The 23095-nt window shown below is 53.3% G+C and overlaps 1 long non-coding RNA gene across 5 annotated transcripts in view; it reads right to left on the bottom strand.

Moving 5' to 3' along the window:
• LOC118620401 overlaps positions 1-7841 on the bottom strand; it is a 42001-nt gene extending 34160 nt beyond the window's left edge. The window contains exons 1-3 of one of the 5 annotated variants that reach the window (XR_004957403.1): positions 7329-7841; positions 6872-7249; positions 6636-6682 (exon numbers count right to left, since the gene is read on the bottom strand). This is a non-coding gene — a long non-coding RNA (uncharacterized LOC118620401). Of the gene's footprint in view, positions 1-201; positions 316-6635; positions 6683-6871; positions 7250-7328 lie in introns of those variants that run through there. The other 4 variants (XR_004957402.1, XR_004957401.1, XR_004957404.1 and 1 more) reach the window with 4 other exon arrangements.
• Positions 7842-23095: the final 15254 nt, after the last annotated feature.

The following is a 23095-nucleotide window of genomic DNA, read 5'->3' as shown; positions in this document are numbered from 1 at the left end:
AAGGAAGGGAGATGAACCAGTTCCTGCCCACCACACATCGCTTACGTCACTATTGATCACTCACCCCAGCCTCTCTAACACTTTTTTAATAACAGTTATTTGTGTAGTTGTCAGTCTCTCCCACTAAACAGCAAGCTGAGGACAGGGACCCTGTTCCCTCATCCCTGTAACTCGGTGTTGAGCCCAGAACCCAGCACATACTGAGCTAGTCCATGAACATCTGTGGGTTCCACGCTCTTCAAGGGTGGAAGCTTTGAAGCACTATCTTCTGGTTCATTTGCTCTCCACTCTGCTACCTCAGTCTGTGGTTGGTGACTACAAAACACAGCGACTAGGATCTAATGGATTATGAGGGAAATACAGGCTCCTTGCCTTCATCAATGCTCAACCGGGTGAGGGGAGAGGAAAGAGAGGCCATAAGACACAAGCTAGAAGAACACAGGCGGTGAAAGGAGAGAGAAATGAGAACCTCCCAGGCTCCATCAGATCTGCCAGGAGTCCACTGCTGTCCCTTGCTGTGACCTCTGTGTCCCCCCCAGGAAACCCCATCCAATCAGCTTTCTAGTTCAAGTTTATCACACCCCCAGGCAGTGTCTGAAGGGTTGGGGTGGGGGGAGCAGAGCCTTGATCCCAGGAGCTTGGCTGCAGGGCCTTCGACCTCTCCATGCTGGGCGACAGGGAGCCCAGCCCTCACCTCGGTGGGTGGACCTCAGTTTCCTCATCTGTGCTCTCAAGGGGTGGGAGGGGTGAATGCGGCTCCTTCTTGACTCTAGTCTCTGATTCTCTCTGCCCTCTCCTCTGCCCCCCTCACACCCCCAGAGAGCTGGCTGCATGACAGGAATGTGCCTTCCTGGTGCTGGGCCCCTGTTGTCAGGGACTTGCCGTCTCCCCCACCCACTGCATCTCTATTTCTCTTGCAGCCACCGCCCTCCCCAGGCTCTGCTCTGCTCCGAACCACAGCGGGTCGACATCATCAGGGTCGGCCCTCTGAGGTCTTTCCTGAACCCCCACACCCCGTGACCCGGAGGCCTGGCTGCCCGGCCCGTGCATGCTCCTGGGACCACGTCATTGTTCTGGATGAGTCGCTGTCCAGTTCAAGGAGAAACTCTAAAACGGAAGTTTGGAGCCACCCCCGGGACACACCCTCCGCCAGAACGGACTTTCTCAGGAGCCCCCGTTCTTAGGGCCAACCAGTCTTACCCTGCCGGCCCGGCACAGGCCGACAAAGTGGGCAGGCGGCGGGGACTGAGCCCGGCCCCAGAGAGGCAAAGGGAAATGGGCACTGGGCGCGATCAGGGACATGCTGCCCCCCGCTCCACACCACCACCGTTCCATGGATGCCCAGGAGGAATCCAGGCTCTGGGTCTGGTCTTACTCACCCCTTCCTGCCCCAGGCCCATCACACACATGCTGGGGCTCCTAGCAGGCCACCACGTGGTCTGTCCCGGGGTGCTCGGTCCGCCACAGAACTGGGAGACTTCCCCCAACCCCAAGGCCTGGTCCACCTCCTCTCCTCCTTTGCTCTTGCTCTGCCCCAGCCTCTGGGAGGGGCACAGTCACCCTACTTCCCCAGAGCTGGAAAGGGGGAGCTGAGATGCTGACGGGGAAGGGACACCAGCAGTCACTGGGACCAAAGAAAGTTGGGGTCTGAGAAGCACAGGGTTGCACCTGGAAGCTGTGGGCCACTGGGGGCCATTACAGCCCCCCGAGACCACGGGGCTTTGCCAGGAGACCCTGGAGCAGAGTTAGGGCTGGGACGGGGGGGGGAGGGATGTTCATAGGAACAAGTAGGCCAGAACTCCATAGGAAACCACGTGTTGTCACACGAAGTGGTGTGTGGGGGCAGGGGGAGCCGTCCACACGGGGACCTGAGGAACGCAAACCCCAAGGCCCGGAGATATGTGCAAGAATGGGTCCCTGGCCCTGGCCAGTTTGGCTCAGCGGTTGGAGCGTCTGCCTGCGGTCCGGAGAGACCCGGGTTCCATTCCCACTAAGGGCATGTACCTCGGTTGCAGTTTGTCCCCGGCCCTGGTTGGTCGTGGGGGTGGCAGCCACTCGATGTGTCCCTTTCACATCGATGTTTCTCTCTCTCTCTCTCTCTCTCTCTCCCTCCCTCCCACTCTATCTGAACAAAAAATGCAAAAATGTCCTCGGGTGAGGATAAAAGAAAATAAGAACGGGCCCTGGAGGGCGACGGTGGGCTAGCCGCCCGCGGTGGTTCAGAGATGAAACCCTCGGGGGAGCCAGCAGGAATGGCCTTGCCTGGGCGAGCGGGGGCAGAGTGAGCGGCACGCGGTTGCAGCTCAGAGAGGAACGTTCAGGAAAGTTGTTTTCAATCCACTGTACGGCTTGTGCTTGGCCTATCCGGTGGCCACGATCCTCCTTCACTCAGGTGCACTGGACAGTCAGCTGAGAGGCTGGTCAGGTCCATGCTCCTTGCGGGGAGACATCTGTGTTCACCCTTGTTCTAGCAGTGTGGGAACTTAAAAGGTGTAAAAACCCATCAGAACAGCTGTGAGCCTGCCACCCGCCCCACGCCCACCGGGGTTTGTACCCCGCACCTGGCCCAGCCCGGAAGGTGGTTGCTGGGCTGCAATGACGTGAGCACCACATCACGGAGGATGAAACAGCAGTCAGCTCAGTGCTTCTCCGCTATCGGGGTCCTGATGACCGGGTGGAGGGCACTGCCCTGGCCACCTGCTACTTCCTGGGCACTGACGAGCTGGTCGCGAACCAGGGCTGGCCCCTGGGGAGCAGCTGGGCCCTGCTGTGCTTTCAGAACAGATTGCCTGGCATCAGCAAATAGCACCAGCAAGGGTCATCGCAAACCAGGAACAAAATAAATAAATAAGGAGAAACCGGTGACAGCTGCCTGCCATCATCCTAATTTAAAAAAATACGCAGTTCACCACAGTCAGCTTTCTGCTGCCCTCTGATACCCCGCACACATGCACATGCACATGCACGCAGGCACACACATACATGCACACACGCAGGCACACACACGCAGGCACACACACGCACGCACACGCACGCACGCAGGCAGCTGGCCCCCTGCGGAGGCATGCAGGGCACAGCCTGGAGAGAGGCTCTGGGGCCGCAGTGTGGCCCAGCTCTGAGCTCCCGCGCCCTCTCTGCCTTCACCTGCCTGCGCTGCTGGCCATGTCCTTTCCAGAAACTGCCAGTTGACCTCTCCACCTCAGGGCTTCCAACCTGGCTGCTCGCAATGGCTGGACAACTCTCCTGTCAAATGTCCTCACCGCCCACTCGGTCACCCCATCAAATGTTGCTCGAAGATCACCCCTTCCAAAGGCCTTCCCCACACACCCCGTCTAGAACAGCACCCATGCAGCCGCCACCGTCTACCCTTTGTTCTGTTTCCATTTCTTCAAAGCACTCACCTCTACGTGAAATTACATTATATTCTTGTTCTCTGCTGGTTTGTTACGGTTCCCCTCTATCCCCTGTCCCCCACCCCCCAACCTCCTAGCCTCAGTCCGGCACGGTCAAACACCCTGAGGACGGGACTGTCCTGCTCCCTGCTGTCTCCCGAGCTGCTTGAACAGTGCCTGGTACAGAGGAAGCTTTCAGTGAACACACAGCCACTGAATGAAGGAAGTGTTACTCCTTACACACCAAGATGGCCCATCTGACTCACCATCAGATCTTGAGCTGCTGTTTCCAGTAAAGGGTGAGGTGGGGAGAGTTCCTAGTCCCTGTCGTCACAGGTCACCTACCAGTTGGCGGCACAGGAATGACGTCACCCTGACTTCCTTCTGCCGGGCCCTCTGCTAGGTTCTCTGCACGTTCTACGTGGATCCCTTACAACAGTCTACGCTTTAGCGCTCTCGGCCCCATTCAGCAGATGAGAAACCAGGGCTCGGAGAAGGACCTGTGTTCCCCACGGAGAGCCTGGACTTAAACTCGGATCTGTTTGACTCGAAGCTCAGCCACAGAGAAGCTTTTTCCTGGGACTAAACCAGCGATTGCTGTAGGATCCAGCAACCCTGCTTCTGGGTATTTATGCAAATAAAATAAAAATATTAACTCCAAAAGCATCTGCATGCCCCTTGCTCACTGCACTATTTGCAGCAACTAAGACATGAAAACAACCGAAGTGTCCATCGATGGATGAATGGATAAATAAATGTGGTATAGACAATGCAACATTATTCAGCCATAAAAAGGGGAAACCCTGGCATTTGCAACAACATGGGTGGCCCTTGAGGGCATTATGCTAAGTGAAGTAAGTCAGAGAGAGACAAATACTGTATGAGCTCATTTATAGGTGGAAACAAAAACAAACTAACACGACCCAAGAGCACACATACAGAGAACAGATTGGAGGCTGCTGGGGTGGAGGGAGGTCAGGGGTATCGAATGGGAGATGGAGATCAGAAAGTACCATCTGCCAGATAGAAAATAAATAAGTCATGGGGATGCGATAACATACCATAGGGTGACTATAACTGATAAATCTGTATTACATATTTGAAAGTTGCTAAAAGAGTAAATCTTAAAAGTTCTCATCACACCCCGGCTGGTTTGGCACAGCAGTTATAGTGTTGACCCTCGGACCGAAGAATCACAGGTTTGATTCCGGTCAAGGGCACGTACCTTGGTTGCAGTTTGGTCCTCGGCCCTGCCTGGTTGGGGTCGTGCGAGAGGCAGTCAATCAATCTGTTTCTCTCACATGAATGTTTCTCTCTCTCTCTCTCTTTCTCTCTCTCTCTCTCTCTCCACCTCCCTCCTTCCCATTCTATCTGAAGCTAAATGGAAAAATATCCTTGGGTGAGGATTTTTTTAAAAAAGTTCTCATCACAAGAAAAAAAAACTTGTAACTATGAATGGAGACAAATATTAACTAGACTTATTGTCGTGACCATTTTGCAACGTATACAAATATCAAATTATGTTATACACCTAAAACAAATATAATGTCCTATGTTTATCATACCTCGATTGAAAAAGAAAAAGAAAACCAGAGTGATTGCCTCATCCCTACTAAAACCTCCCTCTCCCCTGGGACAATAGGGCAGGTTTCCTGCTGGGCACTCGCGAGGTGGAGGCAGCGCCCCAGCCGCGGGCAGAAGCTCAGTGCAGGGCGCTAGCAGGGACACCACTGGCAGGGACACCACTAGCAGGGCAGGGACACCACTAGCAGGGACACCGCTGGCAGGGACACCACTAGCAGGGACACCACTAGCAGGGCAGGGACACCACTAGCAGGGACACCGCTGGCAGGGACACCACTAGCAGGGACACCACTAGCAGGGACACCACTAGCAGGGACACGACTAGCAGGGACACCACTAGCAGGGACACCACTAGCAGGGACACCACTAGCAGGGACACCACTAGCAGGGACACAACTAGCAGGGACACCACTAGCAGGGACACCACTAGCAGGGACACGACTAGCAGGGACACCACTAGCAGGGACACCACTAGCAGGGCAGGGACACCACTAGCAGGGACACGACTAGCAGGGACACGACTAGCAGGGACACCACTAGCAGGGACACCACTGGCAGGGACACCACTAGCAGGGACACCACTAGCAGGGACACCACTAGCAGGGCAGAGACACCACTAGCAGGGCAGGGACACCACTAGCAGGGACACGACTAGCAGGGACACCACTGGCAGGGACACGACTAGCAGGGACACCACTAGCAGGGCAGGGACACCACTAGCAGGGACATGACTAGCAGGGATACCACTAGCAGGGACACGACTAGCAGGGACACCACTGGCAGGGACACGACTAGCAGGGACACCACTAGCAGGGCAGGGACACCACTAGCAGGGACACCACTAGCAGGGACACCACTAGCAGGGACACCACTGGTAGGGCAGGGACACCACTAGCAGGGACACCACTGGCAGGGACACCACTAGCAGAGACACCACTAGCAGGGACACCACTGGCAGGGCATGGACACCACTGGCAGGGACACCACTGGCAGGAACACCACTAGCAGGGACACCACTAGCAGGGCAGGGACACCACTGGCAGGGACACCACTGGCAGGAAGACCACTGGCAGGGACACTACTAGCAGGGACACCACAGCAGGGAGAGGCAAGGTGAGAACCCCAGCTGTTGACTCACTGTACGTCTCCGGGACAATCGCTTCCTCGGGGGCACATTTGTCTCCAAGGGACAAAGCCATCCCACGCCCAGCCTCAAGGGCTCTGAGGAGGTGCACCAGAAAAAGGGAGAAGGAAGGGCGGCTCAGAACGAGGTGTCCTTTTAGGAAAAATGTGGTTTCTCAGCCTTAGTAAGTTTCCTGTGCTCAGGGCTCTCTGGGCACTTGGGAACCTCTCAGCTGAACCTTCGCCACACCCTGTGAACTAGGTCCTTTCTCGTTTCCACTTCACAGAGGAGCGAACTGAAGCTCAGAGGGGTCAGATCATTCGCCCCTCACAGCCGTGCTGCGTTTCCTTGTTGTTGTTATTTGTTTTGTTTTCTTTTGTTTTTATTGATTTTAGAGAGAGAGGAAGGGAGAGGGAGAGAGAGAAACATTGGTGAGAGAGAACAATGATTGGCCACCTCCTGCAGGTCCTCCACTGGGGATCAGGCCCACAGCCTGGGCATGTGCCCTGACCGGGAATCGAACTGGCAACCTCTTGGTGCAGGGATCGATGCTCAACCACTGAGCCACACCGGCCGGACTGCGCTGCATTTTTCATTGTGAAAGAACATGAGTTCAGTGCAGCCGTCTTACATCATTTCCCTTTACCATCAACCCAACCAGGGGCCCCGGCTCTCTGGGGCCTCCCCCCGGGGAACTGGGGTGTTTGCACTGTCTGCAAGGACCACCCTAGCCCAGCCCGGCCACGTCAGCACGGCACGCTGACAGACTCACGCAGACTTGGAGCGGGGGGTCCTTCCCTGCCGGATGACACATTCCTGCTGTCCCGGCTCCAGCTTCTGGAGGCTCGGGCTCTGGCCGCAGCTCACTGTGTGGGGAAGGCCAGGCCGGGCAGGTCTGCTTTCCCACTGAGGGGTCTCGGACTTGAGAGGCCCTGTGCGCTGGAGGCCCCCTCCCTGCCATTGTGTGTGAGCACCTGGTGCTGGGAAGGCCCAGGGACAGTAAAAACACGCTCTCCAGAATGCGAGGAAGGACATGATGTCATCGCTGGCTCAGTGCAGTCCTGCTGGGGACATTGAGGCAGAACAAGTTCCGCCACAGGATGGGCTGACACAGGACAGGGAGCCCTGAGGCAGGGTCTAGGGTTGAATCCTGCAGAACAAATCGGCAGGGTCCATTCTGTGCAAACATGTCCAGCCCGCTTCTTTTCCCTCTGGTACAGTCTCCTTACCTTGTGGATAGTGTATCGGAACCCCATGCACCCCAAAGAGGCTCAGAAAACACCCAGAACCTGCAGCACTGTTCACAGAAGGCACAGGACCGCCGTGTGAGACATCACCTTCCGAGCAGTCTCCGAAGAACCTGTGTGCAGATGCCAGGGTGGTTGTGGAAGCCGAAACTTCATGCGCCAACAGGGCATTTGACGGCACTGAGACCAAAGATCCAGTTGGTTTTTCTCGGTGTAACCCTGGCACCCCAGCAGACCCTCTGAGGTTCCTGTCGACTCTATTTTTGTCCCTATGTCTGGGAAAACTGACTAAATTTCCTTTGATTTGGAACCAAGCCCAACTCTGAAGTCGGGTGGATGTACCACACTTCCGCACCCAAGTTTCCGTAGGTTTGAAAACAAGCTGGTGCCGCAGAAACAGCTGTGCTAACAACACGGTTCTTATCTGTCCCAGGGAGCCCTGCCGGGCGTCCGGGGAGCTGCGGCAGGGACCCAACAGAGGCGGGCCACACCCCACGGGGCCCCAGCCGCAAAGAGCTGGTGCATCAGATAAGGGGCCTCGCCGAAAACCCTTAAAGGACCAGAAGAGTGGGATTATCACCGTGAGGGACTCTCCCCCCAAAACTGCCTGTTGAACCTCTTCCGGAAAGACTGGCCTGATGGTCCTCGTGCCACCTGTCATCACCTCCCTCGGCACTTCAACACCCACGTCCAAATTGGCACGGGTTGGACATGGTGGGCACCACGCTGAGTGGTCCTGTCTCCTTGAGCACAGGTTCTAGCTTTCTGATCAACCTTGTCATCAGCCACAAGCCCCGGGGGCGGCCACCTAAGTGTGCTCTCACCTGTGTGTCCTCTCCCATCGTGCAGGGCGAGCAAATCCACCCTGGCCCTTTGCACTGTTGGGGCCTTTCTGCATCTGCCCGCTGCCTCCGTGGTCCTCAACCCCGGCTGCACAGCAAAAGCACCCAGGGAGCCTTAGAAACTACACCTGCTCACCCCGACACTCTGATTTACCTGGTCGGGGATGCAACTCAGGCCTTGGCTTTTTTTTTTTTTTTTTAATCCTCACCTGAGGACATTTTTCCATTTTTTGTTCAGATAGAGTGGGAGGGAGAGAGAGGAACAGAGAGAGAGAGAGAGAGAGAAACATCGACATGAAAGGGGCACATCGAGTGGCTGCCACCCACACGACCCAACCAGGGCCGGGGACAAACTGCAACCGAGGTACGTGCCCTTAGCGGGAACTGAACCTGGGTCTCTCTGGACCACGGGCCGACGCTCTACACCTTGGCATTTTTTAAATGTGCGGCCAGGACCCAGGATCTCCACTCCAGAGTTTGGACACGAACTTGGAGCTAGAGATTGCTAACCCAGCGGCTGGGAGGTTGAAACAGGTAAGCCAGGAGAGGGGTAAACCCACTCGTGAACTCAGCCGTGTGCAGAGAAGCAAAGCCAGCAACAAAGCACATGATTGGACTGGGCTGCTGCCATGGGGAAGGGGCTTGGCCCCACATTCGAATCTTCCTCCCTTTCATAGAAGAGATTATGAGTTCTGGGCAGGACGATATTAAATATTCATCCATGAGTGTGGCCCAGACACTGGCCCTCGGACGGGTCGCTGACCACCAGGTGGGGGGCCTGCTGAAGGCTGGTTCTGAGACTCCGTGCTCACCCTTAGGACTCACCTCCACAGTCACTGCTCAACAAAATGCTCATGAACATTTGATTTTGTTAATGATTTTAAGACATTTTGCATTTTAGCCCTGGCCTGTTTTGCTCAGCGGTTAGAGCGCCAGCCCACAGACCAACAAGTCACGGGTTTGATTCCGGTCCAGATCACGTACCTCAGTTGCGATTCATCCCTGGCCCTGGGCAGGGTTGTGCGGGAAGCAACCAGTCAATGTGTCTCTTTCACATTGATGTTTCTGTCTCTCTCCCTCTCTCTCACTCTACCTAAACAAAAATGGAAGAATATCCTCTGGTGAGGATTAAAAAAATTTTTTTTTGCATTTTAAATTTCTTATTCCTCTTTTGAGAGTGAAAACGTAACGTTTGCTTGTTGTAGGAAATGCAGAAAAGCAAATAAAGAAAACCAAAGTCAGTCCAGCTGGTGTGGCTCAGTGGCTGAGCATCAAGAGGTCGCTGGTTCGATTCCTGGTCAGGGCACATGCCCAGGTTGTGGGCCTGATCCCCATTGGGGGGCATGCAGGAGGCGGCCAGTCGATGTTCTCTTTCATCGATGTTTCTGTCTCTCTCTCCCTCTCACTTCTTCTCTCTCTAAAATCAATAAAGAAAAAAATTTTTTAAAAAAAGAAAGAAAACCAAAATCATCCACCATCAGGAGACCGCCACCATGAACGCACACAGGTGCCTCTCACCCCTCCTGCTCAGAAAGCCCACCTGCACCTTCCTCTGCTCATCAGTGGCAGGTGCCGTCCTTGATGAGCAGTCAGAGGAAAGTCCCAGTGGTCCTGAAGCCTCCCCAGGTGACTCACCAGTGCTCATCGTCCCAAGGGAATAGGAAGGGGGTGGAAATCTTCCCCCTATTTGAAGAGAAAGGGCATGTGAGTAACCAGTTTGGGATGGGACCTCCGGAGGGCACACTGAGTCAATTAGCAAACATTCCTGGAGTGCAAGGAATTTGGGGCCTACAAACACCTGACACCCCAGTCTCTGCCCTTGAGGGCTTTACTAACAGTTAAAGAAATCACACACACACACACACACACACACAGATTAAATGAGTTAATAACCATAAAGTGCTTAAAATAGTACCAAGAACATACTGAGTATTCTCTAAATGTTTGCTGATAGTCTTATTTTTATTACCCAAGACACTTGGCATGTATGTTCCAAGACAGTGATAAAGATCACAGGGCTCTTTGTTCGGAGGGAGGATTGTTGGGGACCTGGAGGGGTGGGGCGGGGGCGGATTCCTGGATTCTGAGAGTGGGCAAAAACCCCAGCCCCAAGCTTTGCAAACACCCAGGGGCGAAGTCCAGTCCTCACAGAAAACCAGATCATCCCCTCCACAGTCTTCTCTGGGATGGTGGGTGACGCTGGTAGTGGCCCTCGGGCAGGATTCAGAGCCGACGGACAGTCAGGCACAGCTGTTTCCGCGGCCGCTGGGGGCTGAGCGGCTCCAGCTGTTTGCTGGGTGAACTGCAGTCTGCAGCTGAAGGGAAATCCTGAGGAGGCTGAGGGCAGGATCTGGGAAAGGCCCCGCTGCCTTGGAGAGCAGAGGGGTTTTCAGAGTCTGAGAAGGAACGGACCTGGCAGCCGGCTGCCAACAAACGGGGAGGTGGAGGGGCAGGATGTCTGCAGGGCAGGGAAGCCTGCTGTCGAGTTCTGCTGGGCAGCTGGTGTGTGAAGTGCCCCCTCTTCCGACCTCCACGAAACCTCCAGGAAAATCCACACTTCTCCCCGGGCTGGGGGCTGGATCAGAGATGCTAACAAAGTCCTGGCTGACCCCAAGCCTGTTGTGGGGTGGGCTTGCAGCAGGGACTTCCCAGGGGGTCTCACTGAGGCTCAGGGAAGCTACTCTGGTGCTCACACACAAGATGTGTGTGCAAGGACTCCACGAGGAACTACGAAATCCCCTCCACGGATGCATATCATCTGTCTTGTGCTGCAGCCGCTGGGTGGGGGATCCTGAAAACAGGCGGAGGGTGGGTGGGCCCACAGCAGATCCCTGTAATCCGCCTTTATCTACGCAAGAGGGGTGTGAGCCCAGGGATCCTGGCTCAGCCCCACCCACCCAGCAGGGCCAGGTCTATAATTCATACACCCTGGCCTCCTGGCTTCAGAGGGGCTTTGGTGGTGAAACCGCAGTACCAGCCAGTACCCGCCGCACCCTTTCCCCAGCCCCAGGGATTAGGGGGTGGGGGCTACTGCATTCTTCCTGACCACCTCATCTCCAATCTCCTGCCTGTGGGGGCTCTCAGGCATCTGTGGGCCAGGCCGGGGGCTCTAATGGCCCCTTGAGGTAGGCAGAGTAGCGTTTCAGCTGGAGAAATGAGGATGTGAGATTGTTTCTCCCCAGGAACCTCAGACCTTCCTCTGAGACAAGCCTTTTCCCATGGCCTCCGCCTCTCGCTGCCCGTGAGTCAACCCGAGCCTGGAGCCAGGAAGCACCCTCCTTAGCGCCTGGCATACCCAGCTCAGCAGCTCCAGGAGACAAAGAGCCAGACAGCAGCTCTGGGGCAGGGCCACCCCACTGCCCCTGTCCCCAGCGAGCCGCAGCCTTCTCTGCTCCCTAATGAGCCCTAGTGGGGCAGGGTCCTCGCGCTGGACATGGGCTTCTGTTCTACTCTCTCCCTGCCCCTTTCTTTCTTTTTTTTTTTTAATCCTCATCCGAGGACATTTTTTCATTTTTTATTCAGATAGAGTGGGAGGGAGAGAGAGAGAGAGAGAGAGAGAGAAACATCGACATGAAAGGGACACATCGAGTGGCTGCCTCCCACACGACCCAACCAGGGCCGGGGACAAACTGCAACCGAGGTACGTGCCCTTAGCCGGAACCGAACCGGGTCTCTCTGGACCGCAGGCTGATGCTCTAGCCGCTGAACCAAATCATCCAGGGCTCTCCCTGCCCCTTTCAACATCAGCTCTTTGAGGGCAGAACTGTCTGTGCCCTTAGCGCCTACATCCCAGGGCTTGACATAGGTCACAGCAGGGAAGAAACATGGGCACTTCTGAAGGCTTCTCTCTGCTCAGGACCTGTCTCTCATTTGTCCTTGGCAGAATGAGAGACTGTCCTGGACCAGAGCTGATCTGGGCGTCGGTTCCTGGGTCTAACCAGGTTCTGCTCTCTGCATTGGCAGCCCATGTGGAAACCCACGGCGGGAGGGAGGGGCTGGGTCCTCAGCTGTCCAGCGCTCCCACACCTCCTGGAGGCTCCCTCCACCCCTGCCAGGTCAAAGCCCACAGAGATCTGACCGACTCCATGGTCAACGGGTTGTCTCCCTTGAAGTGCGTCCAGTTCACATTTCCTCTCCAGAGGAGATAAACAACAAGCTTGGTGACATCAGTGTGGCCACCCAGGGCTCAAAGCCAGGACGATTATTCACAGGATCCTCTGAATTTGAGTTCATGTTGGTGCTAATGTCTCAGTATCATCTACTCGCCTCCACACCAACCTCGAGAGATGGGGAGGGCAGTTATTCCTGTCTCTGTTTTACCCAACAGCAGACGGAGACAGAAGAGTTCCGCGGCTTGCCCAAGGTGTCATAGCCACCACGTGGCCGCCGAATTAAACCTCAAGCTCCTGGCTCTTCTCTGCGAACTGTGCACGGGAGAGACAGGGTGCCCAGCGCAGTTCCCTCCCCTGGCCCCCTGGGCTGCTGGGGTGGAGGGAGAGGAGAACCGCTCACTGTGAACCGCCAGGATGAGGCTGCACCTGCAACAATCAGCCATTTGTTCACTCGTCGAATATTTATTAAGCACCTACCTGGTACCGAGTCCTGTGCTAGGAGCTGGTGAGCCAGTTCCAAGTGGGACTTGTGAAAGGAGTTCAGTCTAAATTGGAACCAGAGGACAGGAAATGGGGACTCTCGTGCCCCTCCCCCCAGAAGAACAGAACTTAAGAATGAAGGAGAGGCTGGTTTCCAGAAAATGCCTGCTTTCCAGCAGACCAAGACTTACCTCCTGACCAATGACCCTGTGCCAAGAATCTCTCCCCATCCTCCAGCCAATGAGCTTGCTGCTTGGACACTATTTCCAGGATCCACCAGCCATGAACTTGCCCCTCTTGGTGCTCCCTGTGCATAAGTACAGCCCGCCCCAAACCCTCGACAGACTCACCTGTAGCCTGCTGCAGCATGCTTTGTCCAAATCGCAATCCCTCTACTAGTCCCGAATAAACTCAGTCTCTGGTGATTAGAGCTTGTCTCAGTTTACCCCTTTATAATTCAATTTTTTTCTTTATTGTTTTTAGTGAGAGAAGAAGGGGGAGGGGGAGAGAGAGAGAAACATCAATGAGAGAGAACATCAATTGGCCACCTCCTGCATGCCCCCCACCGGGGTTCGGGCCCACAACCTGGGCATGTGCCCTGACCCGGAATCGAACCAGGGACCTCTTGGTGCATGGGTTGATGCTCAACCACTGAGCCACACCAGCCGGGCTAGTTTACCCCTTTATTTAGGAGAGGCAGACATTAAACAGCTAATGACACTAAAGCCTGGCGTTTGGGAGTCTAATCAAGGAGCCAGGGAGGATTGTCGGAGAAGTGCATTCCAGGTGAGGTCTGAGTGTACGAGTTACCTGGCCATGAGGAGGAGTACAGTCCCCTCATGGGTCGTCTTCAGCAGGCCTTTCACTGAGAGAGGAGTCTAGGCTGCATGTAGAGACTTGAAAATTATTAGCCTAGAGATAGAACCCCAAATCCAACCACCTGCCCAGAGAACAGACCCTAATAAGAGTAGCATGCAATTTCTAAACAAGTTTCCTGTTCCCAGTTACAATCAGCTGACCCTAGTAAGCCCTCTGCAAATAGAAAGTACAGGTTTCTCTCTGCGAGAATGTTCTGCTTGGAACCCACCATCCCCCATTCAGCCCTTTCCCCACCCAGGCTGGGTTTGCCTCCGTCTTCATCTATCCGCCTGCCTCCTTCCCATCAGAGCATCGTTTTCTCCCTGTGGCTCCTTGAAGCCAACATCCTGGTTCTTCCCTTCCTTTCCTAAGCCGGGTGCATGCCTGTTGGTCTCCCGTCCCTTCCCTGCTCTCCTCTGTGGGCGGGGGACTGACTACTGCCAGCTATGCCCCCCAAGGTCTGTTGAGACAGAGTCGTACAGTGAACTTGGAAAAGAAACAACAAAACCAGGGCATTTCTTCCCCCTTCTCTCTGCTCTGGGCGGGGTCTGCAGCAGCAGCTGTATCATTGAACTTTTTATACTCTGTTACAATGAAACACATTAGTCTCTCTCGCATTCTGAATGAAGCTTTTATCTATGCGTGATTTTGCAATTTCATGCACTGGTCTTTTGAAAAATATTGGTTCATTAAATCATAGAACTCTTCCAAGTGTGGGCTCCTTTTGTACTACATCAAAAGCCACATTCATTACTATCTACACCAATCTCATCAGAAAAGTCTTTAACTATGAGGCAGCTGTCAGCTCCCAGAGGCAGATACAAGTTTTCCAAAATTCTAATTTCTGCCTTAAAGCTGAAATGTTGTAATTGCAACAAATCAGTTGTTTTCATTGAAGCGACAGCCCCGCTTTGCTCATTTTCAAGAATGTCTGCAAAATACCCAAGTCTAATTAATACAGTTTGTCAGTCACTCTCTCTAGTAAATAATAATAATAATAAGGTTTCACAAAGAAAACCTCTGGATCAGCTCAAAAATGTGAAAAAAGGAAAAAAAAGCACGTTTCTTCCTTAAGACAATCATAGTTTCAGTGTGCTTTATGCATACTTCCCGTTTTATCACACAGAAAAAATAGGCAGAAACAGACCCTAAGTAAGATAGCATGCAAGGTTTAATAGATTTAATAAAATTAATACTTATTAATATTAAGATTATGAATACTTATTAATTTTAAGATTTAATAAAATTAATACTTATTACAGCTTCATCAAAAACATTAAGTGAGTCCTGGCCGGTGTGGCTCAGTTGATTGCGTGTCATCCCGTGCACCACCGAAAGGTCACTGGTTCAATTCCCGGTCAGGGCACATGCCCAGGTTGTGGGCTCCATCCCTGGTTGGAGTGCATGCTGAGGCAGCCAGTCAGTGTTTCTCTCTCACATTGATGTTTCTCTCTCTCTAAAATTAATAAAAACATAGTTTTAATAAAAAAATTTAAAAAAAAAACATTAAGTGAAATGGACTTTTTGCCCCTTGATTAGGCACCAGCCTGACACACACATACCCTCATTTTATTGCACTTTGTATATATTGTGTTGTGTGTGTGTGTGTGTGTTTTCTTACAAATTGAAGTTTACAGCAACCCTGTGTCGAGTAAGTCTATTGGCACCATTTTTCCAACAGGCCCAGATGATGGGGAGCATTTTTTAGCAATATGGTATTTTTAAATTAAGGTATGTGCATTGTTTTTTATACATAATGTAATTGCACACTTACTAGACTACACTATAGGTTGAACATAATTTTTATATGTACTGGAAAACCAAACAAATTGTGTGACTCTCTTTATTGCACCAAACCCACCTTATTTCTCCAAGGCATGACCGTATAGCATTGACATTGTTTAAAATGTATTTATTGCCCAGCTGGTGTGCTCATTGGTTGAGTGTGGACCCATGCACCAAGAGGACACTAGTTTGATTCCGGTCAGGGCATATGCTTAGGTTGTGGACTCCATCCCCAGTGGAGGCAGGAGTCAGCCAATCAGTGTTCTCTCTCATCAATGTTTCTATCTCTCTCTCCCTCTCCCTTCCTCTCTCTCTAAAATCAATAAAGAAAAAAAAATTTTTTTTTAATCCTCACCCGAGGACATTTTTTTATTTTTTGTTCAGATAGAGTGGGAAGGAGAGAGAGAGAGAAACATCAATGTAAAAGGGACACATCAAGTGGCTGCCTCCCACACGACCCAACCAGGGCCGGAGACAAATTGCAACCGAGCTATGTGCCCTTAGCGGGAACCGAACCAGGGACTCTCTGGACCACAGGCCAATGCTCTAACCGCTGAGCCAAACCAGCCAGGGCAAGAAAAAAAATTTTTTAATAAAATGTATTAACTTTATTTTTCACAGAGAAAGGAAAGGAGAGAGAGAGAGAGAGAGAGAGAGAAACATCGATTTGTTGTTCCACCTATTTATGAATTCATTTGTTGATTTTTCTATGTGCCCGACTGGGGATTGAGCCCGAAACCTTGGTGTATTGGGACAACACTCTAACCAACTGAGCTACCTGGCCAAGGCAGCATTATGACATTTTGTAAAATTCTTTGCAAAACTTTTTTCTTCACTTATGAACTAGGTATTTTCCATTTGCCCCTCCAGATCCACTCTCCACCCTGAGCCCCACCCCGGAGGCTAGGTAGGGACTATTTGAATGGGCTTCCCTCTGGCATCTGGGTGGGCTCAGCCACTGGGAAACACCGACAAGGGATGGGAATGTGAAAAGAGATTGAGTGTAGGGTGTTGCTCCTTGCGCCCCCCGCCCCGGGTCGCCATGGTTTGCCTGTGTTCCTCTCGGGCAGCCCTCTCCATACACCTGTCTCCCCAGATTCTCTCTCTCTTTTCCGCTTCAAACCAGGGAGGGGTAATCGTTCCCAGCTGTTGCTAGCCTGGGGGCGCTGTGCCATCTCTTGTTGGTTTCTTTATCCCTGTCCATCTGTTGTAAATAGTCCTTTGATTACCTCTCTTCAATAATCCCTATGCAGGGCATCATTTTCCTGCAGAGACCCTGACTTTCCATCAGCTCCCCAGCTTCCTGGTGCAGGCTCTCAGCGTGCCCCGGCCAGTCCTTCCTCTGCAGCGGCTCTTCTGTTCTCGCCTCCCTGCAGGGACACTGGGCGGTTCGTGGTCCACCCTCTCCTTCACACACTCCTCTCCTCAGACACGCCTCCTCCTTCACCTGTCATCGGGTCATGCATATGAGGAAGGAGATAGATGATAGATAGATAGATAATAGATAGACAGACAGATACACACACAAATATATAAAGCTCCATCCTGATTTTTTCATTTTTAGTACATATTATTCCTAGATCAATAACATAAAAATAACATCATAAATACCCACGTGTGAAGGACCCAGCGTGACAAAGGAGAATGTCACCGTCACGTTCGAAGTGCCTTTGTGCACTTAGTCACAACCTTCCATCCTCCGCCTGAGGGAAAATAGTCTTCTGAATTATTTTGTCCATTATTGGTCTTGCTGTCCACCTATGCATGCATCCCTAAAAAGTTCTTTTTAGATTTAGTATGTTTTCAAAGTTGGTTACTTTTTCCTGTCTGCTAGTTTTGTTTTGTTTTTGTCCACACAGGGAGGCTATTCCAAACCATTCCTACCTCACAGCCAAAGAGCATCAGGGGTTCTACTCCGCACCCCCAGGCTACTTCCAACTTGTAGGCTATCATCTTAAATATATAGTTGAAGTGAAAGGAGCTGGGACAATGCCACCTCATGTCTGCCCACATCACAGTGGTCAGGACTCCTGTCCCCAAAAACTAGCTGCAAGGGTGTCTGGAAAATGTAGTCTTGCTATGTGCCCAGGAAAAGAAAAATGAAGCTGGATTTGGTGAGCACATCCCATTGTTTCTGCCTCTCCGATATATAAATGCTCCCTGTGAGGTACTAGGCTATTTGCTCCTTAAAGTTACAGGTCCTGTTTAGTGTAACACTATTCCTCTCCTAGAAAACTTTAAATGCATTTTTTTTCCTTTATTGATTTGAGAGAGAGAGGAAAGGAGAGAGAGAGAAACATCGATGAGAGAGAACATCGATTGGCAGCCTCCTGCATTCCCCCTTCTGGGGACTGGGCCCACAACCTGGGCATGTGCCCTGACCAGGAATCGAACCGACAACCTTTTGGTGCATGGGTTGATGCTCAACCAGTGAGCCACACCAGCGGGGCTTTAAGTGCATTTTAATGGACTATTCTGGATCCACAGAAGAAGTGCAGTTCTCTGTTTCTTCATGCTCTGGAGGGACTAGAGTTTAGGGATCTTCTTTCTTTCCCTGGAGCCTTAAGAACTAAAAGAAGTGATTTTAGAACTGCAGGGGGCTTTGTCCAGCCCCAGGTTCATGGCTCTCTGCCCCAGGAAACCTCCAAACACAGAGCCTAGGCACTGCCAGAGCTGAACCACTACAGGCTAGAGTGCACGGGCTGAATAGTTGGCCTTGTCCACTCATTCATGACAACGGACCAGGCACTGTTCTAAGTACTGGGGCATAGTTAGGTGAATAAACTAGTCTTGGCCCTTATTCTATTCAGGTGGAGGAGAGAAGCACAAAAACAGTGATCAATTTCAGGGTGGTTGAGGAAAATTCATTCATTCTCGCCATCCTCTCCTGGGTAATACCCAGACGGCAGCTGGGGAGGAGAGAGGAGGCATAGACAGGGGAGAGTGGGAAGGAAAGAGAAGGAAGAGAGAAAGTGTTCAAAGACGGGCTGGTGGGGAAAGGACATGCTGGACTCGCCCTGTTAGGGGCCCTGCAGGGGGCCCAGGCCCTGGCTTTCCTGGGGCTCGCCTTGGGTTCATCCCCTCTGCCTCAGGACTTGTCTCCAGGGGCCTCCTGCCCCAGGCTTGTCTGCCGGCTGCCCTGGAGGCCCGGGCTGGGCCCCAGGGGAGGCCCCTGAGGAAGAGATGGCTGAGCACCAGTGGCCCAAGATGACCTGGGTGGGATCATTGGTTTGTTTCTGATAGAAGGGTGGAAACAGATGGGCCTCTTCCCTGAAAATCAAGCGGTCCCCTGAGACAGCTGTCGTGTTGACTGCTCCCCAGCTCTCCTGGGCCTGCCTGTCAATGAGCTCAGGGAAAATCCAAGTCCCAGGGAGCACGAGTCAGCAGGACAACGCAGCCGCCAGCCTGAGGCTGAGAGCGGGCACCATGGAGGTTGGCACAGGGCCACTCTGCAGGTTGGGGCACAGGGACGGCTGGTCAGGAGACGCTCAGGCCTTGGCTCTACCTGGTGTCACACAGCTCTGTCCCAGAAGGCCACCCCTCCATCTCTGTCTTAGTCTAGATGTCTTCCTTAATTCTCTTGTCTGAATAGGAAGATTTTGTTCATTCATTTGTTTATCAGCAAACATATACTGAACCTTCCATGTGGTAGTGAATACAGAAAAACAAAACAATTATTCCTTTGTCTGGCCAGTGCGGCTCAGTGGTTGAGCATCGACCTGTGCACCAAGAGATCACTGGTTCGATTCCTGGTCAGGGACAGTCAGTGTTCTCTCTCATCGATGCTTCTATCTCTCTCTCCCTCTCCCTTCCTCTCTCTCTAAAATCAATAAAGAAAAAATAACAATTATTCCTTTAAAGGGACAGGGAGAGAGAGATGTGTCCCACCCCCACTGTCTTTAACCCATTCCTGCCCCGCACGTCAGCTTGCTCCCTGCACAAATCAACCCCTTCTCCCTGGAGCAGGTAAGGAACCGAATGTGAAGAGTGTTGGATATATGTGTCCAAATGCATATATGTACATATGTGTGCGAGTGCGTATGTAGGGTCCATGCAAACACACCTCACATATGAGGTCGCGAGCACATGGGGGCCACCTCACCCAGCCTGGGCTGTTCTGGAGGACGGTGGGACCTGCCCGGCAGAGTCTACAAGAGAGAAAACGAAGAAAGCATGGCCACCGCCTCGGTCTAACCACTGGACGACCCAGCAGCCTTGCCGCTTCCCCCGTCTGGTCTTCCCAGGGCATAGCCACACCCACTGGACCATGAACACGCTGGCAAGGGGCACAGAGGCCTGGCCCCGCTTGTTCTCACTGCCCATCCAATGAGCAGTCTGGGGGTGGGGAAGGCGTGGGAAATAAGTATAAGGAGTTTCAAATGTAGGAAAAGGCATCGAAGATAGAAGTGAGGTGACCCACAGTCCCAGTTTTAGCTCCGAAAGCTCTGCAACCCCAGGAAAATGCTCTGTTCCCAAGGAAACCGGACAACTGATCACCCTAGAAGATAAGACAATGGGAGAAGAGAGGAAGCCAGGGGTCTGGCTGACTGGTCACTTAACCACCTGGGGAAGGTGAGGGCTGCAGGTGGCAGACGGGAGGTGGCTATGTCTAGGGGAAGGAGGCTCACTCTTTGGAAGCATTAAACCCATGTGTCCCCACCCCCACTGTCACCCACCCCCAGCCCTGCTGATTGCCCCTGGGCAGGTGTCATCTGTCCCTGACTTGTAGCCTGGCCCAGCCCCAGCCAGGCTGCAGCGCTTCCTCACCTCTCCCTGACCCCTTGGAGGGGCATGCTGGGATTCTGTCCCCTGCACAGATAGAGTGACTCTGGGGTCCTCCCTTGTCTGGAAGCATAGGCCCCGGTGGAGCTGAGCTTTGGCCACGTGGCCCAGCGGCTGTCTTTAACCCATTCCTGCCCAGCACGTCAGCTTGCTCCCTGCACAATCGACCCCTTCTCCCTCATCCTGCCCCCAGCTCCAGCCTTCAGCTCTGACGAAGGGGGTCAGGGCAGCGTAAGCTATGGACAACAGGACTCTGGGAGTGCCCCTCTGAGGGGAGACATCTCAGCCCCCCCCACCCCGCAGCCAGGCAGGGGCAGCAGGGGCAGCGATGTTGTTCCACCGAGGCCTCGCGTCCTCCAGACCGCGCGCCGGCCCGTGAGCCACCAGCCGGGCTCAATGCCGCCTCTGTGGCGAGGTCGCTTGTGAAAAGCCCCTGTGTTGCGGCTCCGGCTCCAGTGAGGTCTTCGGGACAAGGTCTCCATTCATGTCAGGCTGGCCCTCCGCGCCCGGCCGCACAGGCAGCCCCTGCTCCCCACAGAGAGCCGCCAGGGGTGCCGGGTGGGCCTTCCCTTCAGCTTCCACCAAGGCCAAGTTCCCTCCCTCCGCCCAGCACTGCCTCGACCTGCCTCCTGGAGATGCTGCTCGGAGCGCAGCCGGCGGGTGTTTGGGGACCCGCACCGCTCCACCAGCAGCCGGGGAGCTCCTGGCTGCCACCAAACGTCGGCGAGAGGACAGGCACAGCAGGCGCACGAAGACACCCCCTCTTCAGTGAGCGGAGGGGGGAAAAGTCTGTCAGAAACGTACCCCCTCCAGGGACGAACAGTCAGTTCTGAGGACGGGGGCTGCTGAAGGGACCTTACTGGTCAAGAGCCAGTTCGCTGGCTTGGGAAGCTCCTGCCTCTTGGAGTCCTGAACTTCTCAGACGCCTGGTGCCCCAGGGGGGATAGGGCCGTGGGTCTCAGACTGGGCCGCGGGCCGGAATCCCTGTTCCAGCGCTGATTTCTGGGCCCAGCCCGAGAGTCAGTGGTTCATCAGGACCAGGGTGGGGCCCAGGAATGTGCATTCCTAGTCAGTTCCCAGGTGATGCTGGCGCTGGGGCCAGAGGACTTCACTCCGAGAATCACTGAAGTAGGGTCTCCCTTGACCTCTAGGAGAGTATGTCATTTAAGGCCAGCAATATGCACTTGAGTTCCCTAAGACACTTTCAAAACAAACTGCCCACACAGGCAGTGCAGACTGGACACATCAGAACTGAGGGGATTCGAGGGAAAAGAGGGACGACATCTGCTGAGTGCTTACTGCCATGCTGTCATCATCTCACCTGATCGTCATCAAGGCCATAAGGAGGGCAATCATTTCCCTATTTCACATATGAGAAAAAGATTCAAAGGTCCATCGCTTCCCCAAGGGCAAGGAAGTAACAGAGTGCCAGGTGACACAGGGCCCTGAGGCCAGGCCAGCCTGACATCAAGAGAGGAGGTGAGCCCGGTCTGTGTGGTTCAGTGGCTGGGTGTCAACCCATGCACCAAGAGGTCACCAGTTCGATTCCTGGTCAGGGCACATGCCTGGGTTGTGGGCTCGATCCCCAGTCAGGGGCATGCAAGAGACAGCCGATCAGTGGTTCTCTCCCATCAATGTTTCTCCCTCTCCCTTCTTTTCTCTCTCTATAATCAACAAAAACATATTTCAAAAAGAAAAAAAAAAAGATATAGGGGGAGGAGAAGAAGAGGGAAAAAGTTGTCCTTCGTATTGGATGGGATAAGAGTCAAGAAGGTGAGGACAGCCCCGGCCAGTTTGGCTCAGCAGGTGAGCGTCGGCCTGTGGACCAGAGAGTCCCAGGTTCGGTTCCCACTAGGGGCACATACCACAACAAAAGAAGAAGGTGAGGACAGGGGAGGGGTGAGATAAAGGAGAAGAATGGCAGGTGAGGGGCAGTGGGAGATGTTATAGAGGCTGGGAAGACGGGATCCTGGGCTACTGCCCACACCGAGACCCCAGGGCCAGATGCAGTGGCCAGAAGGTGCTACTACAGGTTCTCAAGTTGGCAGTGGCTTGGCTGTCCTGGCAGCCAGACAGGAACAAGGAGAGCCTGAGGAAGAACTACCAGGTTAGTAGGTCAAGGTGGTCTGCAAGCAAGGCAATTCCCCTAATGCTGTCATTGTCGTCTGGTAACTGGAGTACTTCCACGTGGGTTGTACAACCCAGCTGTTATTACCAACGACTCCTCCAAAGACTATCTGTGGGTTGTCACCTTTTCTGTTTTTTCTCACCTTCTAAGGAGTCACAGTGACCCCGCCCCCCAAACCCTCACCCTTCAGAAAAGCAGGGTAGTGTTAAATAAACGGGACAGTGAGGGCTGGCAGGTGTTTGTCCAGACTGCCAAGGGCCCCTGGTACATTGAGTATCTCAAAGGTGTCTTAAAATGAGCTCTTTCCCAGTCCCTTTCTTTACTCCTATGATGTTCTGGAAGCTTCAGCTCCTTTGTTCAGCCTCCAAAGCATGAGAACTAAAGAATCCTGAGCCAAATTGTTATTGGTGGAAGTGGAGTACCCACTGGCAGAAGCGGGGAATCCCTTTTCCCACTGGGTGCTAGGGGTCGGGTCCTTATGATATCTCAAGAAAAAAATTTTCTGAGACTTGCACAGGAGAATGAGTGATTTTTATTTGCGTGGAAGGACATCCCTGGGTTTGCAAAGTCTCAGTTCCCTTAATCCAGTCCTGGAGGAAGCACGGCTGAGGATTCAGCAGAGCTAGAAGCAAAGCCAGCACCAAAGTTTGCGCCCCATGGGGGAGCTGGGTCTGGTGGAGCATTAGGGTGCTGCAGTCCATCAGTGCTTGTGTGGGGTCCGCCTGGCGAATGCAGGAGCGGGAGTCCCACAGCTCAGGACTC

Source organism: Molossus molossus, unplaced genomic scaffold (genome assembly GCF_014108415.1).
Source record: "Molossus molossus isolate mMolMol1 unplaced genomic scaffold, mMolMol1.p scaffold_m16_p_7, whole genome shotgun sequence".
NCBI classification, from domain to species: domain Eukaryota; kingdom Metazoa; phylum Chordata; class Mammalia; order Chiroptera; family Molossidae; genus Molossus; species Molossus molossus.
The sequence above is the reverse complement of the archived record's forward strand: the minus strand, read 5'-3'. Positions and strand labels throughout refer to the sequence as shown.